We start from the raw sequence: 24,363 nt of genomic DNA, 5'->3' as shown, positions 1-24,363 counted from the left end.
CAAATCAGCTATGGTTGTTACGTGACTTGCTGATTTACATACTTTTAAAATCGTTTTATTTCAAGGTACTCAATCCTCTCTAGATGTGATATTACATCTTCATAAGTCTATTATTAACGAATCTACTCAGCAGTGGAATAAGCTGCATGTAATTTTTTCTGGTGAATGTTGACTCTTAGGTCGTGGAAAAGTCAGAATAGAGATTTGTATTGCAGTGTATTACCAGTTAGTGTCGACTATGAATATTTCTTACATCAGTATCTTAACCATGCCTAATAATAAGCAAGTAGTTGAAATACTGTTATACCCTTCCCTATACAAAAACATATGCATAAGGATAAGATTGATATATATGCAAAAACGGCTCGTTTGGGTTGAGAAAATATTTTACGTAAAAGAGCGAACAACGTTTCGACCTTCTTTGGTCATCGTCAGGTTCACAAAGAAAGAAAGTCAAATATTAGCCAATATTTTTATGACACAAGTTAAAACATATGCAATTAACACAGCATTACATCCGCCACTATACTGGTACAGATATGTAGATAACACGGTTGCGGGATTCAGATCTACAGAACACACACTTAATTTTTTTCAATCACATTAACTCCATACATCTCAACATTAACTTCACAAGTAAACAGGAAGAAAGCAATCAAATATCATTTCTTAACCTCAAAATTACATGAACCGATATACAATTTAAAACAGAAATCCACTGAAAAATCACTCATACTGGACTATACATTGTTTGGGACTCAGCACATGAAACAAAACAAAACTCAACATACTAAGAAACCAAATAAACACAGCCATATAACTATGCTCACCAGATAAAATTAACGATGAATTAGACAAAATAAAACAATACTTCATCAACATCAATACGTTTCCTCCACAAACCATAGAAAACATTATACACACACACCTAAACAGAAAGCAAAATCAACCAACAAAAGTAAATATATCTCACGAATCAAAAAATCACGAAACCATATACTGCTGCATACCATATATTCCCGACATCAGCAGACAAATAACCAACACTTGGAAAAAAACTAGTAACAAAATATGACATTCCAGTTAATACCAAATTTATTCAAAAACCAGGCACAAAACTGAGGTCTATACAATGTAAAAACTACACTGACAAACACCACACCAACATTATTTATAAAATACAATGTGATAACTGCCACGACTTCTATATTGGAGAAACAAGTAGAAAAATGGAAACCAGATTCAAAGAACATAAAAAGTCACCTTCACACGTTTTCGAACAATGCAAGTCAAATAAACACAACATGACCTTAGAAAACACTCAAATACTAAATAAAGAAACAAACATAAACAAACGCAAAATTAAAGAAGCCTTACTTATACAACAATTTAAACCCAAAATAAACCAATATGAAGGAACGCCTTTATACCTATATTAAATATAATAAAATAAAATTATATATTCAAACATCTAACACCGCCCTCTAAATTCCGACACTCAGTTACACAACCCCTTCCAAACATGTGGTCAGCTTCCGATCAGTTATCTCTTTCTTTCTTTGCGAACCTGACGATGACCGAAGGAGGTCGAAACGTTGTTCGCTCTTCTACGTAAAATATTTTCTCAACCCAAACGAGCCGTTTTTGCATATATATTTCTCTACAAGTGGGTTTTCTCGACATCACTGAAGGACAAGATTGGATTTAATATCAGTTTTACTGTAATGTAATAACCAACTATTACAAGCGCCAACTCAGGTATTATAAACCTGATGATCTTAGGAACTTACAACACAAAAATATGTGGTTCCATTCTCGGCGGTAGTCACAGTAGAAAGAATAATTTGGTGTTACCGGCCGAACAGACATACGCCGGTCTTTCGTATTATCTTTGGTGCCGAAGAGCAACTGCATTCCCAACTGTACAGCTTGTAATTCAAGTTGTCTTCACTTTGGTGCACTATTCTTGTTTATAATGTCTTTGTTTCTTTAAAGTCTTCTTCTATGTTAACTAATAGTTACACTATTTAACATTTCGCCTGAAATTTAAAACTATACGCTATTCTAGTAAATATATGTGCATTTTTGATGGTGCAACATTTAATCCTATTGAACAATTTGTTGGTGTTTTGTCAGTTGTAAATATACTTTTATATATGCTACTTAAGGGGTAGTATTTATAATATCATTATGTACTGTTCTATGTAGGCATATAATTCTAGTTGGAATAATTAAGATATGCTAAACTCGTGTGAATAAACAAGTTTCCTGCCCTCAGTGTCAGCTCTTTCTAACTCTTACTTAAAGTGACACAAAAAGATTTGAACGATGACCCATTATTTACGTCTATCACAGATTAGTCCCCAGATAACAGCTGGTACTCATCAAATACACAGGTAGACTAGAACAAGTGAGGTAAATTGTCTTGTTCAAGTGCACAACAGAGTGGTGCGGGCCACTCTCGAACTCACAACCATCCGACTAGGAGTCAAAAAGCGTGAAGCTACTATCCCACTCTGTCTTGTGAATAAACCAACATTGTATATAATACTAAATCAACATGCACAAAACTATATCCTTACTAGTTAATGTTAAATGTGTAGTTTAACAGTAGCATTCCTAAAAAGTAAGCTTTCAGATCCGTTATACTGGATTTACTGTTTGATAGTGGAGCTACCAAACGGATAAAAAAAAACATATGGTTAGAAAAAGCCCTCACATTGGTGATGCTCAATATGTAGTTTAACAAACGAGCTTCTAATTTAGCGTTATGCAGAACTAAGAATTTCAAATCCACCAAATTTAGTCTCAATGCGTTTTACTGAATTTCCCTTTAAAGTTAGTTATTTAAATAACCAATTAAACCAATTATTTTTCACGCAACTCCACTATTAATATAGTTATAATAATAAAATTACTCTATCAATAAAAAGCTTGTGCATCTTACTTTGCTAGTTTTGTTATGACATTTGTGAGATCCTAAAAATGTATTCATCTGCCAATAGGTGATGCTGGAGTTGTCAGGTTTCCAAGGGCTATCACACTGGTTTACATCCATATTGGTTACGTCAATATCAGCACTCAGCACTCCAATCCAACTGTGGGAAGATCAATATGAAAACCAAAATGAATATAATTTTATCATTAATTAAGGTTTTATAAATTAAACTCTTAAATGCTTCCATTTTAGATTTGTTACAACATAGCACAATGACAATAGAACGAATACGTTAATTACTAACGTGTTTAATCAACATTTCAGCTTTATATATGTATCTGTTTTTTGGTTAATAAACAATATTATATGAAAGCATGAATTACAAGCAAAGGATAACCAGAATTTGAAAGAGCATATTTATGACAAATCAAAAAGTAATCAAAAAATTCATCTTTATGCAAGTCAGTCATCTGATAGTCATTTATTTTATATGAAGTGCAAAGTATTTACTATTCAGCCTACCCGATTCTCCTTGTTGTTTATTTAAAGTGTAAATGGGCGAGTTACACTTCGTCTACTGTGGAGAAGCAAACTCAGATTTTAACGATACAAATCCACCAATTTACTGCTGACATAGCTCTTTTCTACGCTGTCACTTTAAAATGAACCACAAAATTAAAAAAAAAAAATGATTCAAAATGTTCACACTTAGCTCTCGAAGAAGACATCTGAATGATTCGTTCACTTACAGGACCATTGGAATAAATGAAGTCTAACAATCAAGCAAACAGTTGCTAAGTTGCGGTACAGTGTCCTAAACTTTACTAACCATAATATGGAACAGCTTCCGACCCTAGGGTATAAGTGCTTGGACATCTATATAAGGTAAACCATTATATACACCACTAGCAAATGACCCCTATCTGTGGTTTCCTGGGGGGACGATGGGAACTATATTGGCTTACAGCATTAAAATTAGTGGTTTGGTTCCTTGGACACTGCAGATAATCCAAAGTGGCTTTGCCCTTTAAAAAAAATCAACATAAAAAGAACAAAGAACTGCTATCCACCGATCATCTCCCGATTACAGAATACTTACCTCAAGAATTACTCAAATATCCGTAGCTTCAATTAATGTCTCAAAACATATAGACAATTAGAACTAGGCTTAACAATCCAAGCCTTAATGTAAAACACCTAATTAGGGTTTGTTTTGAATTTCGTGCGAAGCTACACGAGGGCTATCTGCGTTATCCGTCCCTAATTTAGCAGTGTAAGATCAGAATGAAAGCAGTCAGTCATCGCAACCCACCGCAAACTCTTGGGCTACTCTTTTACCAATGAATAGTGGGATTGACCGCCACATTATAACGCCCCACTGCTAAAAGGTCGAGCATGTTTGGCGTGACGGGAATTGAAACCCGTGACCCTCTGATTATGAGTCGAGTGCCTTAACTACCTGGCCATGCCGGGCCCCTAATTAAGGACACTCCACCCCCAAGTAAACAGAAACAGCTCGTCTGCAGTGGTTCCAAGAATATGCCAAGTGTACCAATAACACGTGTGAAAATATATGTTTCGAATTTGCCATTAAGGAAAATACTAGGTATATTCATAATTAGAAAGAATCTAAACCGGATCTAACTCTATTTTCTTAAAATAACGTGACACCAACTTTGTGATGGTGGACATATTTTGTGAGCAGAAATGATCAATGGTGAAAGCTGCAACATTAATGTTTTTCATATCCAGCAACCTTCTTGTTGTTATATAAAACTGTCCCACCTTCTTGTTGTTATATAAAACTGTCCCACCTTCTTGTTGTTATATAAAACTGTTATAAAACCAATGAAACATATACACCTAAAGTACTCAACATCAGATTAGTGGATCAAAATGCCTTTCCCATCTTGCTTAACTGGTAAACAGATTCCTTGAAGAAGAGGAAGGACAGACCTCAATCCTCTTAATCACGAATTGGGCACTCTCTTAGGATGCGTCACATTTTTTGAACTGACTCCATAAACTTATGATGCCCTATAAACAGTTATTTCAGAAGTGTTGTCGAGGATGCTTAGTAATCTGATTCCAAGCATGCAAGGTTGGTTACAGGATGTCTTTTATGCTTGCGGGACATCGTATTCAAGTGAAATATCATAAACTGTAAAGATGTAAAGCCACCTCCATTAAATGCTCGTTTACGAGTGTAAGTTGAAGAGTCAAGCATCCGGGAGTGGGTTCACTTATTATTTTTATATTCTGAATAAATGTATATTTAGATTTATAACATCAAAAAATAAAACCAAGGGGTTTACTGCTTCTAATATAAAACCCTTGTAAACCAATTTGCCAAATAAATGCAAAGTTTAATCACATAGATTAAAACTTCAAATTACGTGAAGAATTAGCACAGTAATAATAATTAAACAACAACAACAACAAAACAAGAACTGGAAAGATCCTCATAATTATTGTCAGAGAAAACAAAATTATGTATACACTAATTGTATCATAGACAGTTCCTCATCCAAACACGTACATGAAAAGGATTTCATTTTTACTTCTGTTATGTGGATTTTCTACGAGACAATCCTAGAATTTCACTTTTACAACATTGTACTAACTATCTATGCTTCTTCATTAGTTCTGTTTATTCACATTTGATAAATATATTTCAGATTGGTTTGCTAACAATGAGACGTTAAGGTGGCAATATATATGTCGTACCGCCCCCCAGTGGCATGGCAGTATGTCTGCGGACTTACAATGCTAGAAACCGGGTTTCAATATCCGTGATGGGCAGAGCACAGATAGCTCATTGTGTAGCTTTGTGCTCAATGTGTGTCGTGCCTAGCAATTAATCTGAACAAAATATTTAAAAACTATTAATATTTTTCCTGGATGTTAGTCAATCAAACATAATAATATCGACAGTCTTTCAGAACCAGTGCTTTGAAACTACTCTTGGGAAGTTTATGTACATTGTTTTCTTAAACCTTCTTAATACTTTTCTTCAATTTAAGGAGCAACACTTTAAAACTGTCCTTTAGAACTTTTTGTGTGCTGTTTATTGAATGTTTTTAATATTCCCTTTTTATTCTCAGGTGGTCATGATTTTAATATGTTTTAGAACTTTTCAACGTCGATTAGATTATTTTCTTAGGCCAATCCGTTGACACCACATAGTTTTCTAACAGTTACTTGCTTTCAGGCCTTGCATGGTCTAATTGTTAGAACGCTTGACTCGCAATCTGAGGGTAGAAATAAATCTCTGTAGTTAACAAGCAGCCTAAGACCATGGTTCCCAGATTGGAGATACCACCCCCTGTTTAAAAGCAAAAGTTAAACCAGCGAGAAAAAAAATGGGGAAATGAAACAGGAGTTAATATTACAAATGAGGAAAGGATTTTATTTCCTTTCTAGAGACCTCCGTTGATATTTCACTCAGCATTTTCATGATTTAAAAAAGAATTAACCCTGTCTTCTATTAGCGACGGACTTCTTCATTAGCCAATAGTATCTGCCATTTGTCTTTAAATTCTGCCTTACATTCTATCTTCAAAGTCTCCAAAAGAAAACATAAGTAGTGCAATGTATACAGTAGATAATATGTAATATTCAGCTACTCGGTGGCTCAGCGGAAGATTAATGGGATTATAATGCTAAAGACAATGTTTCAATACCTGCAGTTGGCAGAACAAAGAGAGTCCATTGTGTAACTTTGCACTTTAGTACAAATAAACAAACTTAATAGACAGAGATAACATAGAATTTGATTTACAAGATTTGTTTGTTTGTTTTTTAATTTTGCTCAAAGCTACTTGAGAGCTATCTGCGCTAGCCATCCCTAATTTAGCAGTGTAAGACTAGAGGGAAGGTATTTAGTTGTTACCACCCACAGCCAACTCTTGGACTTCTCTTTTACCAACGAATAATGGAAATAACCGTCACATTATAACGCCTCCACGGCTGAAATGGCGAGCATATTTGGTGTGATGGAGATTCGAACCCGCGACCCTCGAATTACGGGTCGAGTGCCTTAACCACCTGGCCATGCCGGGCCTTTTATTAAAGATCATCACTATTTTATGCAGTGTAATAATAATAACCGTCATCATCAGTAGTTCAGAGGTCTGGCATGACCAAATGGTTAGGACGCTTGACTCGCAATCTAAAGGTCGAGGGTTCGAATCTCCCGTCCTGCCAAACATGTTCGCCCTTTTAGCTGTGAGGGGAGCAATATAACGTGACAATCAATCCTACCATTCATTGGAAAAAGAGTAACACAAGAATTGGCGGTGGGTGATGATGGTTAGCTGTCCTTAACAGTCTTTTATTACTAAATTAGGGACGGCTATTCAAACCAAACCATAAATTCAAACTGAAACAAGATATGAAGAAACATACGTCAGGTGACTTATATATTATTCATGGCTTAGTAATTCCTCAAACATAACGTTTATTCGACATAAAACTACTATCATTATATACAGTTTAAAGGCTTTCTTCAGTGTTATCTACGTTCTCAAAGTTTGCAGTCTGCGGGATATAAACATATTAAACCCCCTCTTCAATTATTACTCACCCAAATTGTCATCACTCCAAGTTGTACACTGAAAACTGGCGTAACAGAGCAATATTATTCATATCACTCCCTGTTATCCTAATATAAATGCATATTTTTAAGACATTAAAAACCCCCAGAGACTGTGTTACAGCATATCACCAGACATATAAGTGTTTGAGTCATTAGAGTGTAAGAAAAACAGTTACTGAATCACTTGTGATATTTCGCGAGACAGATGCATGATCGGTAAAACATCCTTTTATTACAGTTACTTTAGCAAATAATTTAGTATTTCATCAATTTAACACAAGTTAGTGTTGAATTTAAGATTTGTTTCAAAAGCAAAGCAAAATTGTTGATAATTTGCAACTACTCCCCCTCTCCTGTGTGGGTATTTTGTATGCAGAGGGTGAAAGGGAGAATTTGTCAAGATAATATCTGGTAATATTGCTTAAGACGTTTTTGTTTGTTGTTAAGCGCAAAGTTTGCACATTGGGCTACATATGATGTTCTCATCTTAAGCTTACGACTGATGTACTAGGTGAGGAAGGGTTTATAGCTTCATCAAATAACATTTGTTAAGAGTTAAATTTATAATGAATTACCAAACACATACCGTTCGTTGACTTTATTCGCTCGAACTGTCTTTCGTTTTGCGTGTAATAGTGTTGTATACGACAGCAACCATTTTCTTTCGTCGCACATGTAATATGGTTTAGTCCAATGAGCAGCTTCGAAACCATTTTTCCTGGGAGACTTGCTATCTGTTTTAGATCTTTCCAGAAAGAGGGCGCTTTTATAGTCTATCCAAGGCCTGTTTTCATTCAGTGAATAATTACGACGCTCTTCCAACTTCGAATTAAATTCACTAGAGCTTGAAGTTCGTCTGATTTGAAAGTAATAAATTGGTTGCCATATTGTTCCATTTTCTGTCCACGCAATTCGAGAGGTAAAAATCATGTCGCTTGACTGAAAAATTTCCTTCACAAATGTCTTAAGCACTCCTAAACGAAAATGAAAAAAAAATATATATATATAAATGAAAAAGCAAAGTTCGATTCAATAAGTATTAACTATATTAACAAACTCTTTAAGTACAGTTAATTTATCAGTTATCAAGCTTTGAGTAATACATTCAAAATACTATCGCATCTCACACCGTAAATGTATAATGTATTAAGTGTATAATCTAGTCAAAGTGAAATTATTTACTGATTTATTGTTAGCTGCAAAAATTCGCAAATATAAAGATATCGTGATAAACTATAGAAACAGACACTTACACAAGATAACAATTTGAATTTTCAAACAGAAATGTCGTCTGAAAATATCTTTATTTCTATTATCCTATAGTCTAAAATTTATCTTTACGCTTTGTTTAGAGAAATAGCACCATTGTTTAAGGCGTGCATTCGACGACTTACATCTTGCTATCTGTTTTCTTAAGTTAATGGACAAATGTGAAGAGAGGCAGTTAATTTATCAGTAATGCGTTTTCGTAAAATGAACAACAGTAGCAACGAAAACATAACTCTGATTCACATACTTTTTATGTTTGGAAAATCCTTACGAAACAAAACTTTATATAAACAAAACAAGTGTATAAAATTAATGAAAATATATATTGTGGCCGGCAATCCATAAGAACCATGTGCAGCAACTTATAAGCAAGCAGTCACTTGATAGTGGCTTAATAGTAGCTTAATAAAACAACCTTCCAAATGCAGGTTTACACTACATGGCCAAAAATATGTGGACACCCCTTCTAATCAGTGGGATCGGCTATTTCAGCTACACCCATTGTTAACAGGTGCATAAAATCGAGCATACAGCCATTTAATTTCCATAGACAAACATTGGCAGTAGAATGGGTCATACTGAAGCGCTCAATGACTTTCAATGTGACACTGTCATAGGATGCCACCTTTCCAACAAGTCAGTTCGTCAAATTTCTGCTCTGCTAGAGCTGCTCCGTTTAACTGTAAGTGTTATTATTGTGTAGTGGAAAAGTCTAGGAGAAACAACAGCTCAGCCACGAAGCGGTAGGCCACATAAACTCATAGAATGGGACCGCCAAGTGCTGAAGCACGTAGCGCGTAAAAATCGTCTGTTCACTGTTGCAACACTCACTATAGAGTTCCAAACTGCCTACGGGAGCAACTTCAGCACAAGAACTGTTCGTTGGGAGCTTCATGAAATGGGTTTCCCTGGCTGTGCAGCCGCACACAAGCTTGAGATCACTATGCGCAATGCCAAGCAACGGCTGAAGTGGTGTAAAGCACACCGCCATTGGACTCTGGAGTGACGAATCACGCTTCACTATGTGGCAGTCTGACGGACAAATACGAGGTCTGTTAAAAAAATACGCGAACTTACGTCATAAAACAAAATGTACTTTATTTAGAAGTTACAGGTCTGAGACCCCTTCAAAGTACTCTCCTCCCCAACGCACAAACTTATCCCAACGGTGTTTCTACTTGTTGAAACAGTCCTGGTACGCTTCTTTTGTAATGTCCTCCAGCTCCTTCGTCGCATTTGTTTTAATCTTGGGAATCGTCTCAAATCTTTTTCCTTTCAAGGGTCTTTTGAGTTTGGGGAACAAGAAAAGTCGCAAGGAGCAAGGTCAGGTGAGTAGGGGTTGGGGAAGAACAGTGATCGAGTGTTTGGCCAAAAACTTACGAGTTCTGAGGGCTGAATTTCGCAGCAACGCGGTGCATCTTCAATTTTTCGGTCAAAATCTCATAACAAGATCCAACTGATATCCCACACTCTTCAGCAAGCTCCCTGACAGTCAGACGTCGATTTGTCCGCACCAGGGTGTTGATTTTGTCGACGTGTGGGTCGTCAGTTGACGTGGAAGGACGTCCAGGACGCTCATCATCTTCAATGGACTGTCGACCATCCTTAAAACGTTCATGCCACTTGAAACATGCCGTACGCTTCATAGCAACATCACCATAAGCCGTGTTAAGCATAGCAAAAGTTTCAGTCGCAGATTTTCTAAGTTTAACACAAAATTTCACAGCAAGTCGTTGCTCCTTCAGGTCATTCATTCTGAAATCCGCCAAACGAAAAAATCGCACTTCACTTAAAACCGCGTAGCTAATACACAAATGAAGATATCTGCAATCGGGAAATGGCGTCGTAATCAGCTGATCTGTGCGAACCTAGCGACACCAAGCGGATTCCCCTGGAACCAACTGGAGCCGCGCAATTTAAACAGTCCGCGTATTTTTTGAACAGCCCTCGTATAGGTTTGGTGGATGCCAGGAGAACACTACTCGTATGAATGCAAAGTGCCAACTGTAAAGTTTTGTGGAGGAGGAATAATGGTCTGAGGTTGTTTTTTCATGGTTTGGGCGAAGCTCTTTAGTTCCAGTGAAGGGGAATCTTAATGCTACAGCACGTAATAACATTCTAGAGAATTGTGTGCTTCCAACTTTATGGCAACAGTTTTGGGAAGGTCCTCTTTTGTTTCAGCATAACAATGCCTTCGTGCATAAAGCGAGGTCCATAAAGACAGGGTTTGACGAGGTTGTTGTGGAAGAACTTGATTTGCCTGCACAAAGCCCTTACCTCAACTCCATTGAATACCTTTTGGGATGAACTGGAACGCCGATTACGAGCCAGGCCTTCTCGCCCAACATCAGTGCCCGACCTCACTAATGCTCTTGTGACTGAATAGGAGCGAATCGCACAGCCATGTTCCAAAATCTAGTGAAACGTCTTCGCAGAAGAGTGCTGTTATAGAGGTAAAGGAGGTAGCAACTTTATATTAATGTCCATGGTTTTGGAAGGAGATCTTCAACAAGCACATATAAGTGTGATGGTCGGGTGTCCACATACATTTGGCCATGTAGTGTATCTCTGTAAAGAACAAAGTATTCAAATAACCAAGCTATAAGTGAAAGTATCCAAAGGGATTAGACTGTATTTCATGATTTCTAAATTCGGTTGGATGATGGAAGAGCGTCCAAAGTAACCGAGAAATATCTGAGTTATTTCAATAAGTCTATCCACAATGAAAAATGTGGCAAAGCAGTTTCAGTCACTTTGATGTATTACACTTTCTGCATGGTCAACACAACAAAAATCTACAGCATGGACAGTGTAGGAAGTATGGAAAATGTTTCATGTCAAAGGACCGCAGGACAGGTGACTTTTACTACCATTAAATGTCTTCTTCATCGCATAGACTATAATGGGCAGAGTAGCTGGACTCATGCCATTGGACTCACTGAAATAAGCTCACAGATACTATCATCTCTGTCTTTCTTTTGGGTACTATAGTTATTTCTGACGAGTTCAGAATTGTACAGATTTCAGATAGTAGACGCCCCTGGGTTTGATAACTATCCTATGAGAATCTTTCTTTAAATCGACAGTTAGTATATTTTTTCTATGGTGAGGGTTACGTTTGAGAAACTGAAGTGATCGTAATTGGTGGTATGCATACATGTACGAGTCTCACTTATACTCAGTACATCGCAGTTCTTGAGTATAGCCTTCTACCTGTTTACAGAAGTCACCAGCTCACCAGACAAGGCAGTGTTTTTTTCAAAATGGGGCTTCTGCTTATTCAGCGCCAGTAACAAATTAAGACTTGATGGTCAGTACATTACCATTCCCCAGTTACCGTACAAATTATTCCAATTTGTTTATTTTGAATTTCACGCCAAACTACACAAAGACAACCTGCGGTAACTGTACTGAATTTAGCACTCTAAGACGAAAGGAAAGGCAACTAGTCACCACCACCCACCACCAACCCTTTGGCTACGCTTTAACTAACGAATAGTGGGATTGTCACATTATAACTCTCTCACGGCTGAAAGAGCAAGCTTGTTTAGTGTGACAGGGATTCGAACCTGCGACCCTTAGATTACGAGTCGGGCTCCATATCCATTTGATTAGTCCTGGCCTCAATAACCTGATATGAATTTTATAAAGAATGTATGGTCGATCCTAGACTAAAAGTGTTATAAATGACAAACGTCTTTGGAGATTTTCGTTCAACTTCTACGCTAGCAGAGAGGTGCAATCATACAGGCCCTGGTTTAAGATCACAGTCTTAAGTTAGTTTGATTACAGCTTAAGCCTAATTCTTTAACATTATTTGCATACAATTACACATAAATATTTATGGTTTTCATGTATGTGTCGTGTATACAATAAAGCAGTCTAATAGTACAAGTTGATCTACCTGAAAACACTACTTAGTTTCCAATAACCGCCTCGGGTGGCAGATGGCTAGTTATTCCACCACACTTTTAAATAAAGAGAAACATACATGGATAATGTATGTTCAAAATATTATTGGGAATTATACGTTATTGTTCAACTACAACTGTGTTTTATTCGTTGATTTTATTTTATTATCATTTTGTCTTTGACATTTTGCTTAAAACGGTAACTGTATTAAACAATAATATTACACCCAAACATTAATCAAATATCATATATGTATCGGTTACGGAATATTCGCGTTTTCTTTTGCTTTCTCAAACGTGCCTTTGAAAAAGCTTCTCGTAGCATATCGTTGGAAACACCTGTGATATCAAAAACTTCTAGATGGCAGCAGCGTAGGGTTAGAATACCAGTTGATAACCTGGAGCAATAACAAACCATTACTGATAATTAACAGTTTTTGTTTTGGAATTTCGCACAAAGCTACTCGAGGGCTATCTGTGCTAGCCGTCCCTAATTTAGCAATGTAAGACTAGAGGGAAGGCAGCTAGTCATCATCACCCACCGCCAACTTTTGGCTACTCTTTTACCAACGAATAGTGGGATTGACCGTGACATTATACACCCCCACGGCTGGGAGGGCGAGCATGTTTAGCGCGACGCGGGCGCGAACCCGCGACCCTCGGATTACGAGTCGCACGCCTTACGCGCTTGGCCATGCCAGGCTTATAATTAACAGAAATTCTATGAAATTATTAATATAAGTCTAGAAATTTGTCACTTAAATTGAAACAAGAAACTCTAATGTCAGAATACATTGTTACAAGTTACTACGATTTTTTTTTAATTTTATCCGCGTTGATTATTTTCGACAATAGTCAACATACGAAAATAAAATGAAATTAATTGTTGATTCTTTTTATCCTTGCGGGAAATTTCAAAATTAAAAATAAAATGAAGGCAAAAATAATAGAGAGTAAATACAATAATCCAAAAATATATAACCGAAGTTGCTACGCGGATTAAAAAATTATCGATGTTGGGTAGTAATTTCAAATATAAGTCATTACTAATACAGATCAATATATTACGTTAATAAGGACTTTTTTATTTAAAAAAGGCGACATTTCATGAATTGTATCTCTCATTAGTAAACTTTTTCTGAGCTGTATCGCAAGGATTAAGCCGTGTGTATGTTGTGAAGTCCTGGGTTTTTGTAAATGTTAATTCATATCACCCAAATGACAACATTTAAACATAAACATACACAAAGAGTCTTATTTTAATATCAAGGTAACGAAACGTTAGCAATACAAAATAATCCTAATAAGTATTGCTTCAGCAGCCATCTAGCAAGTATTGCATGGACTGGAAAAATACATCATTGTTTCACATTAGGCCTACATTTGTGATAAAAATCATTAAATACAGTTGTTTTCTTTACTATATTTCTTTCTTAATTTGCCAATTACGGATTCACAAGCAGAAATTTTCGAGTCACCATTCTATCAAAAAGATGGATCTTAAATGCTCACTGAAACGCCTTTCATTTTGAAACAGTAATGGGCATGTTAAGATAAGACATATAAATCATATTCTGAACTTTACATTAGTGAATTTAGTTCCATCATATTGACCGCAAGTTGTTCTCAAGTCTCTTCATACTACACAACTTTTTAAAGTTTAAGACAATTGTTTATGCAAGAATTAAAAGAAAGCAAGTTTACTACAAAATATCACATTAAAGACTCTTCTATCACTAACAAGGACAAATTCAATTTTTTATTAAATCTTAAAACTGTTTTCAAGTGATAAGTCTTAACACCCTTTTGTCAACAGTGTTTTGTTTATTAGTTTATTATGTGAATAAGTTCTTATCCTACACAGTAAGTTATATTTAATTATATATTCACTGGGGTTAAAACTTGTGCTTCGTGTACAAAACTTCTTTCATTGTTGTTGTTTTTCTGGCAACATTGATCGCGATAGTGGTTCATAATGAGGATCGTGAGAAGTAGCATTAAAACCTGATAGAACTTTCAGGTGAAACAAGTACTACCTTAGACAGTAAATATTCAGCTCAAGCAACACTTTAACAACTTTACCATTAATTGTTAAACCTGTATAAAAATGCACAAAAAATTACGCATGCTAGACTTACAAGTTACAACTTACAAGCTTAAAACGGTTTGTAGTTAAGTTCTTTTTTTTATTATATATACACACTGCTGGCCAAATTCTTAAGGGCAATGAACATAAAGAAAAAATATGCATTTTGTGTTGTTAGACTCAACCACTTATTTGAGTAGAGCTTCGAAAGATGAAAATAAGAAAAGGGAAAATAAAAATAAAAAACATTTTGAGCATTTAATAGGGAAAATATGAACACTATGAAATTAGCCTAAATACTAATTAGTTAAAGGTTTAATACCATATTGAAACGAAGCGTTAATCGGTAAACACGTAACAAAATTTAATCATTTGTGTTCAAGCATTAGCGTTGTCAACATCTCCCACTGACATCTCCTGTATTACATTGTGTAAAAACATGGCAAAGGCTAAAAAGTTGACAGAGTTTGAATGTGACAGAATTGTCGAGCTGCAAAAGCAAGGTCTCTCTCAACGTGCCATCGCTGGTGAGATTGGGCGTAGTAAAACTGCTGTTGCAAATTTCTTAAAAGATCCTAAGGGATACGGAACGAGAATTTCAAGTGGTCGGTCCAAGACAATTTCGCCGGCGTTGAGCAGGAGGATTCGACAGGTTGTCCGGCAAGACACCAGCCGATCGTCGAACAAGATTAAAAACCGAACGGATGCAGAATGCAGCTCAAGAACAATGAGACGGCATCTACGAGAGAAAGGCATTAAAAACCGTAAACGTCTTCAAAGACCACGCCTCCTTTCACACCACGAAACAGCTCGGTTAAACTTTGCTGAAAAGCACCAAACATGGGACGCAGTAAAGTGGAAGAAGGTTTTGTTGTTTGATGAGAAAACAATTAACCTGGATGGCCCAGATGGCTTCCAACGTTACTGGCACGAAAAGGATATTCCACCGGAGACATTTTCTACACGACACAGTGAAGGAGGTTCCATCATGATCTGGGGTACTTTTTCCTTCCATGGAACAATGGAGCTTAAGGTTATACAGCAGCTGGCTACATTGGCATGTTGGAGAGAGCATTCTTATTGACTGAAGGCTCTCGCTTATGTGGAAATATTTGGATCTTTCAGCAGGACAACGCTGCAATCTACAATGCCCGCATGACAAAAAACGTTTTCGTGGCAAATAACATGATTCTTTTGGACCATCCAACTGACTTAACCCCATTGAAAATGTGTGGGGTGGATAGCAAGGGAAGTCTATAGAAATGGACGTCAATTCCAAATAGTGCATGATCTTCGTGAAGCCGTCTTCACCACTTGGAATAACATTCTAGCCAGTCTTCTGCAAACGCTTATATCGACCATGTCAAAGCGAATGTTTCAAGTTATTCACAATGATGGCCGTGTAACTCACTACTGAGATGTCTTGTTTGGCATTTCCTACCCTGTTTAGGACTTCTTTTTGGTATGATCTTAAACTTTTGACCACCTAGTATTTAGGTTAATTTCATAGTGTTCACATTTTCCCTATTAAATGCTAAAAAGGTTTTTTATTTTTATTTTTCCTTTTCTTATTTTCGTCTTTCGAAGCTCTACTCAAACAACGCAAAATGTATATTTTTTCTTTATGTTCATTGGCCTTAAGATTTTGGCCAGCAGTGTATTATTCTCTTGCTAGACTACAACACAAACGGCTTGGTACATTGCACTCCAGAGTTTTGTGGAATATTAACACCAACAATATCCCACCAAATGTTTAACAAGATTATCCTATTTCGGGGTGTGCCTTAGCTATTTTATTTGTACTGAGCCATTGTCTGTAGTACTTAACATTTTTATAAAATGTGACATTCGTAGGGGTACTGGGAAGTCGATTTACTTCTTCTATATTTTATATAAGCTAAATAAAAATCATAATTCTAGTGCAAAGAATGTTATCATTACCCTTTACAGTTAGCTTTTTTTTACAAGTATATGGTGTTCCTTTGAAAAAGCTTAAGTACATGATGAAACAGAAATTACAAGCCAATAAAATATAAATATTAGATGATTGTAACACGTAGATAGATACTCAATGCTTTGTACAATATGCTATCGGTGTCCTTAGTGACCCAATCTGTATATTATGTATAGTGTCAAGAAGTAATAAAAGAAAAATGAGTATGTGTAATATTGAATTTAATTACACACAATCGTAAAATTATTACTTCGATGACACTAAGGTTTATTTAAAGCGATGCTTTAGATGTATATGTTTTATTTGAAAAGGATGTTTTTGTTCTCGTACTTTCTGGTTTCGTGTTTATTTACATTGATCTTAATGTAGGCATATGTTTTCCTATTGTTCTGCATTATATATAGAGAGAATTTAGTTACATAGAATCAATAAATGCTCATGATATTCTTAAACACATCTCCAGCTGCAGTTTAACATTTTACATCTCAAACTAATGCGATCAAATGGTTAACAGCTATCGTAAATGATCATGCACCACTTCAAGTAAATACTAGCTATGTTTATTACTATATCAACGTATGAAGTGAACTATCGTATTAAGTAATCCTTGGCTCATTGTTGTGCATAAAACACCTGCAAACAAGATGAGAAACAAATTGGAAATTTAAACTTATAAATGTACATCGTAATAAAAAGTACGAAAATAAGGCTGAAAATACTGTAAACATTATTTACTCAAACTATCAATATCAATTTTGACTCTGCTAAATGTGATTCTAGGTAACACCATGGAGCCAAATAGGGATTTATTGTTCCTTACTTTTTAGATCCCTAGTTGCAAGATTAAATGCCAATTTTTTTATTTATCTTGTTTTATATTTGATTGTACAAGATTTATAAACTGTAAAGGTAGTTCCGTGTGATTAAAGCAATTAAAATGGCTAAGTAATCTGTCTAGACTACTTAAGTATGGGGTTAGAACGAATCTGATGGCCGTGCGGGGCGTCTCAATTACTGTGAGATTAATCCTATTTCATTGTTATACCCACTAAACACCTTTAGTACAAAAGACACTTTGAGCCGAATGGTATGATCAAAAATGATACACCGATCGACTTATCTAACAACGCTTTTAAAAACCTGGTTGTCGGGGTCAAGTTTTAAACCTCAAAGGAGTGACGGCACCGATACATTAAATGCATTTAAGCAAATGAAACATTTCACACACAGAAGCTTAACACAAAACAATTTTGTCTGAGAGGAAGCTTTGAGAAATGACAGATTCGTTCATTATTACCTTTTCAATGTATTATACTATCCACACCCACATTCATATCTTACGCATATGGTGACGTCATCCATACTTACCTGTTACTAATTGTTTTTAAAAAGCTTCTCATGCACGCATACTCGTTACTCTTTTAATTATACAGATAACAGTTACGTCCAGTTTTTCACTTGTTATCTTCGTGTTTAAAGTTTTTCTCCAACCAAACGCTTTATATTATACCATTAAACACTGGTAGAAACATTCTGCATTGATCATTTCAGTTTTGATTTTTTTTTATAATTCAAGATAAAGAAGTTACAATATTTAACTTAAATATTACATTTTCATGATTCACTTTTTTCTTATAGTTAACAAAAGTACAATCCTATAATCAGCTTGAAATTAATTTTTCCAGAAGTCGCAGATAAAGTGTTCTATATTTTGTTATCTTTATGTGATATAAGCAATGTTTTTAGGCTTAACAGTGTGACAGTGTTAGCAGACGAGGAAGGATCGTTCGGTTGTTTCATATTATAAAATTTCCAGTATGACCTATCATTGCGATGCTTTGTGTTTCTAACACAGTAAAACCTGTCTAAGGTGGAATCGCACGGGACTGAGTAAAATTTCCGGTTTAAACAGGTTTTCCGGCTTAGATATAATGAACATGCATTTCCTTAAATATATATAATTTTTGAGCGAAACGTTATACTTGCTTGAATCAAAGAAAGTAAGACGTTTGTGAATAAAGTTCTTATACTGTGTTTATTAGAAAATAATAATAATACACATTCAAAATATACATAAGTGCACAAAATTTTAATCAAATTTATTTGAAGAAAGTGTCCAATTTCAACTGTTTCTTTTTTTTAATGGGCTTTCTAATGCGGTTAAAAGATAACTCCAATTCTACGGCCTTTCGTGAAGTTCATTTTTCAGCTTTATTTTTACATACAATTTGATAGCGTTAATATAACTTAACACTTGCGATGAAGTAGAAATTTGTTTCCTCACTACCTTTTTCCATTTTGTTCGTCTTCTGAATCTCTCACACTGTTACCATCTTGCGGTTCTATTATAGATTTTAAATCATTTTCATCAGTTGCTATTAAAATATTCTTGTCAACGTTCACAAAACTTTCCGCGTTCATAGAATCGTCTGCATCAGTCTTCTAAATCAGTGTTTGGATTTCACTCGAATCGTCATAACAAAATTTTTTTTTGATAAAATGAGGTATTTAGTAGCTTTTTTTTTAAAATGAGGGTATTAAGTAAATTTTCCCTAAATTTTAAAATTAGGGAAGGTAGGAATTTATTTTTTGTGAGAATTATTTAAAGAGTAGAATTTTGTACTAAAAAGACAAATATATTTCTACAAATCATGAATCTAATTTAACTGCAAAAATAATGACGTCAGAAAAAAGAACAGAATATATTTAACCAATACTTACTGTAACAAAATGTCTGAAAATTTATTAATATTTAAAGAAATTAGTAATTAAAAATAATTTATTGATATTTAAAGAAATTATTAATTAAATAAGAAACTAATATTTAATCAAAAACATTTTTCCGCTTTACTTGCCGATAGATAAGGTAGGTGAAAGACAGTTTTCCGTCTGCGTTGCGCAGGTTCCGGCATATAGAAGGCCTTTTTAGGAGAAATCTTAAGATAATGCTACAAAATTTTGATATTTCCGGCTTGTACTGGTTTTCGACCTGTGCAGTTTCCGGCTTAGAGAGGTTTTACTGTAATATGAACTAATTTCCTCAATTGTATCTATTTTTTTAGTATTTCAAAGAAATAAGCATTAGTTGATTTGTTTTTGTTTGTTTTTATTTATAAAATACAAATTAAATATTTATTATTTGTTTGGTTTGTTTTGAATTTCGCGCAAAACTACTCGAGAGCTATTTATGTCAGCCGTCCCTTATTTAGCAATGTAAGACTGGAAGGAAGGCAACTAGTGATCACCACCCACTGCCAACTCTTGGGCTACTCTTTTACCAACGAATAGTGGGATTCACCCTCACCGCTCAAAGAGCAAGTATGTTTGGTGTGACGGGGATTAGAACCCACGACCCTCAGAGTACGAGTAGGCTCTCTGTACTATGCCCACCACAGGAATCGAAACTTGATTTTGGCGTAACAAGTCTTCAGATTTATGCAGCTACCGGGGTAGAAAGTTCTTATTGTCACGTGCTATTTTTCATACAGAAACGTATACATCTTGTTTTGGTTTTTTTTTATGTGTAGCTTTAGTTGAATCCACGAGGAAGTTTCCATGCGACAATCGGGATTTTGATTTAACAAAGAATGCGATTTCTGAGAGCACAATAAACAACATACCTTCAAAGTATTATCCATCCTCTTACATTCATAAAACGTTTTACAACGTCACACGAGCTTAAGTTAGCTTCACAAGCGTGTCGAATGCAAGAGAAAAGTAACTCACAGTGTTACGAAATTCCATTCTTATCATTGGGAAAAGTTGTTTTACTTCTTTAGGTGATCTACGTCGTTCATTAATAGTTTCTCAGCATGTCCGATATATGAACCACACTTTCAAGCCAGTGACATGAAAACATATCACATGGTCAGTAACCTAATTTTATCGCAAAAAATTTCCCTAAGAGCAAAAGACAATTCTATTCCTCTTTTATACTCAGATTGTCAGATTGCTCAGAGTGTGTATGTTCGCTAATGATTCAACTGAAAGTCTGAGTTTTTTTTTCACTCTGAAGACACGCTTTGTAGTTATAAATAACGCATACACCGAGGACTTGGGTGTTGTAAACCCAACTCACTTGGTCAGCTCTAGGAATAAACGAAAGGATAATGTAATGCGTACAGTTAAAATGCTGTCTGTATCCTTCTTACTATTTATAGCCAGTAAAAGTAATTTGACGACATCTGTTATCAGTTTTATTGTGTTTTTTTTTAATTTCGCACAAAGGTACTCGAGGGCTATCTGTGCTAGCCGTCCCTAATTTAGTAGTGTAAGACTAGAGGGAAGGCAGCTAGTCATCACCACCCACCGCTAAATCTTGGGCTACTCTTTTACCAACAAATAGTGGGATTGACCGTCACATTATAACGCCCCCACGGCTGAAAGGGCAAGCATGTTTGGCGCGACGGGGATGCGAACCCGCGACCCTCAGATTACGAATCGCACGCCTTAACCCGCTTGGCCATGCCGGGCCGTTATCAGTTTTAATGTGATGTGTTGTTACACAAATACTGAAGTGTCATATTTCTTTTGTCATGAAACTAATCGAATAATTTACATCTAACAATATGAACGGAAAATTAATATAAAAGAAATGTTATCATTTTACACCAATTTAAACCAACTTATTAAACCGAAGATCGTTTGGTTTTCAAAAGTCCACTGATAACCGTTTGGTCGAAAACTTCTTAAAAATTAACTTAATTTTTTTATTAACAAATATACGTAAGTAAATATCAAGTTTCATTCAAATGGTTTGATACCGAACCATTTATTTTAATAAACTTATATCAGTCTATCTTGGAAACATTTCTTTAAAACTTCATCTATTTAGCCGAAGATATTTATGGAAATCAGTGTATGAAGATTGCCAGTAAGTGCTCTTGGTAAACAGTTAACTTTTACCACTGCAATTTACTAACGGCTGTCCCCTAACGACTTAGCGGTAAACTTGAAGCCTTACACGCTATAAATCGGGTTTCGATACCAGTGGTTGGCAACGCCAAGGTAGCACATTGTAAAATTTTGTTCTTAGACACCAGCAAAAATAATGGGTTTAATAATTTGTTACCGGATGTGATTCGTAGAATGTTTGCGAAGAGTCTTCACAGTATTGACAGGGGTCTGAACATAAATCAATACTTGTATTCTGTGCAGTAAGGCAGCTGTTCTATCAAAACAAGGCCAAACTGAAAACTAAAACTAAACAATCTTTTGATTCATTTTCATTAAAAAACACACACACACATTTGTACCAAACAACTGGAAAGACTTACAGTAAAGACTCGTGTACCTGGCACATTGATTGTAATTTCATTTTAATACAGATGATATTGTGAAAACAAAATGACCTGTTTCGGTTTAGAATTGATAACAGCGTGTAATGCTATATTAGCATAGACGTTAGTTTATGGAAAGTTGAGCTCAGCACTTCACAATATACTTGGTCTCAAAATACGATGACGTAAAATGCTTGTAGAAATGGCGAAGCACATTGGAGAATATTCAATATTGAGTGTCTATATACTGAGAGAGATGCAGTGTTTCGATTATAAAAGGCTCATCGATGTCATTCAGTATTTTTCCTAGTGACATCTGAAAAGTCTTCGTTCACCTTGTGTATCACAAGGATAGCTACAGCCATTCTTTGTACGGCTAAAGAAAGGTTTCGGTACTGTTTTTCATTGGCTTTGAGGCTGAGACAGTCCATAGAATATTGGACTCAACACTCGTCTTAGGTATAAAAACAGTTTAAATAAACTGCTGCACTAAATCAGTAATAATAATGCCTCGGTTTTATATGTAAAATCGACTGGTATGAATAGAGAAAACTCTAAGTAGAGGAGCGAACTCGGTTAGTCCCAAGGCGTGCTAGTCCATTTACGTTGTCATATACATATCAAGGTTGCACTTTCGTTTGATATAGTTGGCTGTTGCACGCTACGAAGTAGACTGCGGAACAATAAGAAATTGGTGTTGTAGGAGATTTATACCTGAGAAATAGATAAAGAAAAGTAAAATGCTAGAAGCCTGCGATATATGAGGGTGAAACAGTCATATCAAGCTTACATTTTGCTAGTCTTGCAGCTTCAAATAACGGTAGGTGTTACAACGCGATTGGAATTACCTTAGATCAATTCCAACACGTGTCACGAGCATACAAGTTACAAATAACTGCACAATTCTAATGATAACAAATCCTTATGAACAGACATGTCTGTGAGAGCAACAAGAAATATATTCTACGGTGGATAGGCCATCTTGTTTCCATATGCAGTCAGGGAATCTGAAATACCCTTAAGAATAATTTTATAGCACAATATCTTGGGACGTATTAAGAGAAGAGCTTTCATATCAAACCGCAAGGTCACTTGATAAAAAGTTATTTAAGAAGAGTCAAGACGTAGCTGTCCTACCAATGATAAGATGTCTAAATATGACAAAAACAGCAATTACATTTTCCAGTTAAGAAAATTCAGCAACCCAGCACAACAAAAGTCTCTGGCAAAGACTGTGAGCTGATGGCAAGAATAATAATGAACACACTTTGGAAAGCATTATGTAGCCAAACACAGAACAGTTTAAGTAATTACTTAAAAAGTACGAGCCGTTTATAAAAGATCTAGATTTCTAAACTGAAACAGTAAGTTTCTTAATGAGGGGGCGACAGCGTCATTGAGGAAACAGTAATCAACATTGATAACCAAGATCAAAAGAATCGGTGATCCCGTGAATGGGATGTTTAAACTTGGAAAAAACATTAGGACAAGTCATACAAAACTAGCAGTTTCCTTACATACGTCATATGTGCGTATCTCATAATGAATACTGGTCAACACATGACGAAAAAAGAAAGACTATAATATTCCAGTCAAATGAGTTGCATGAAGGGTTTGTTAATAGAGTTTGAGTTTTGTAGAAAGCTGCTAGAGGGCTATCAGTGTCAACCATCCCTAATTTTGAAGTAACAAACTAGAGAGTTAGCAGCTAGTCAACACAATTCACCGTCAACTCGTGGACTACTTAATTGAATAGTTGGATATGATTATCATACTTATGATATCACCAGCAGTAAGGTTCGGAGCGACAGTTTGCGGCAGTAATTGGGCTCGAATTTCTCGAAATTGCGAAAGCACAGTCAGGCACGATAGTCATTGAGCCGTGTTGAGCAAGACAGACTGGCCTCACAGTGCGGCATATAACTGAATACGAGTTCTGCTTCATGGTCTGACCTTTTTGTCCGTTCACATTGCTTTCAGTCCGCTGTATTGAAATATAATAGCATAAATTTATCACCACACGAAATGGCGCGTAAATGTTGCAGTTGTTGAAAAATATAAAAGTTTTTTATATAATTATGAGCTATCTGCACATTGTCGATCGAGAAGAATGGAATCCCAGATTTTGACGTTATAAGTTCTAAATTTTAACCCTGGATCACCGACAAGCCAAAGTACTGATTCTGATTATTAAAATGTAGTATTCATACGCTCCACGTGCGGTTCACCACTTTCTCCCTAACTTCATAAATGTTATAATATAATTTAAGTGATAAATATTTTGCAGAATGTATTAATTAAAAATATTAAATGTAAAGTAACTCTGTTT

The 24,363-nt window shown here is 35.6% G+C and overlaps 1 pseudogene across 1 annotated transcript in view; it reads right to left on the bottom strand.

The window, feature by feature from the left end:
* LOC143234070 (putative G-protein coupled receptor CG31760) overlaps positions 1–24,363 on the bottom strand; it is a 112,601-nt pseudogene that overhangs the window by 17,648 nt on the left and 70,590 nt on the right. The window contains exons 4-5 of the transcript XR_013018506.1: positions 8,122–8,509; positions 2,948–3,098 (exon numbers count right to left, since the gene is read on the bottom strand). The product of XR_013018506.1 is annotated as a putative G-protein coupled receptor CG31760 (transcript). The remainder of the gene's footprint in view (positions 1–2,947; positions 3,099–8,121; positions 8,510–24,363) is intronic.

This window comes from Tachypleus tridentatus, chromosome 12 (genome assembly GCF_004210375.1).
Source record: "Tachypleus tridentatus isolate NWPU-2018 chromosome 12, ASM421037v1, whole genome shotgun sequence".
NCBI classification, from domain to species: domain Eukaryota; kingdom Metazoa; phylum Arthropoda; class Merostomata; order Xiphosura; family Limulidae; genus Tachypleus; species Tachypleus tridentatus.
The sequence above is the reverse complement of the archived record's forward strand: the minus strand, read 5'-3'. Positions and strand labels throughout refer to the sequence as shown.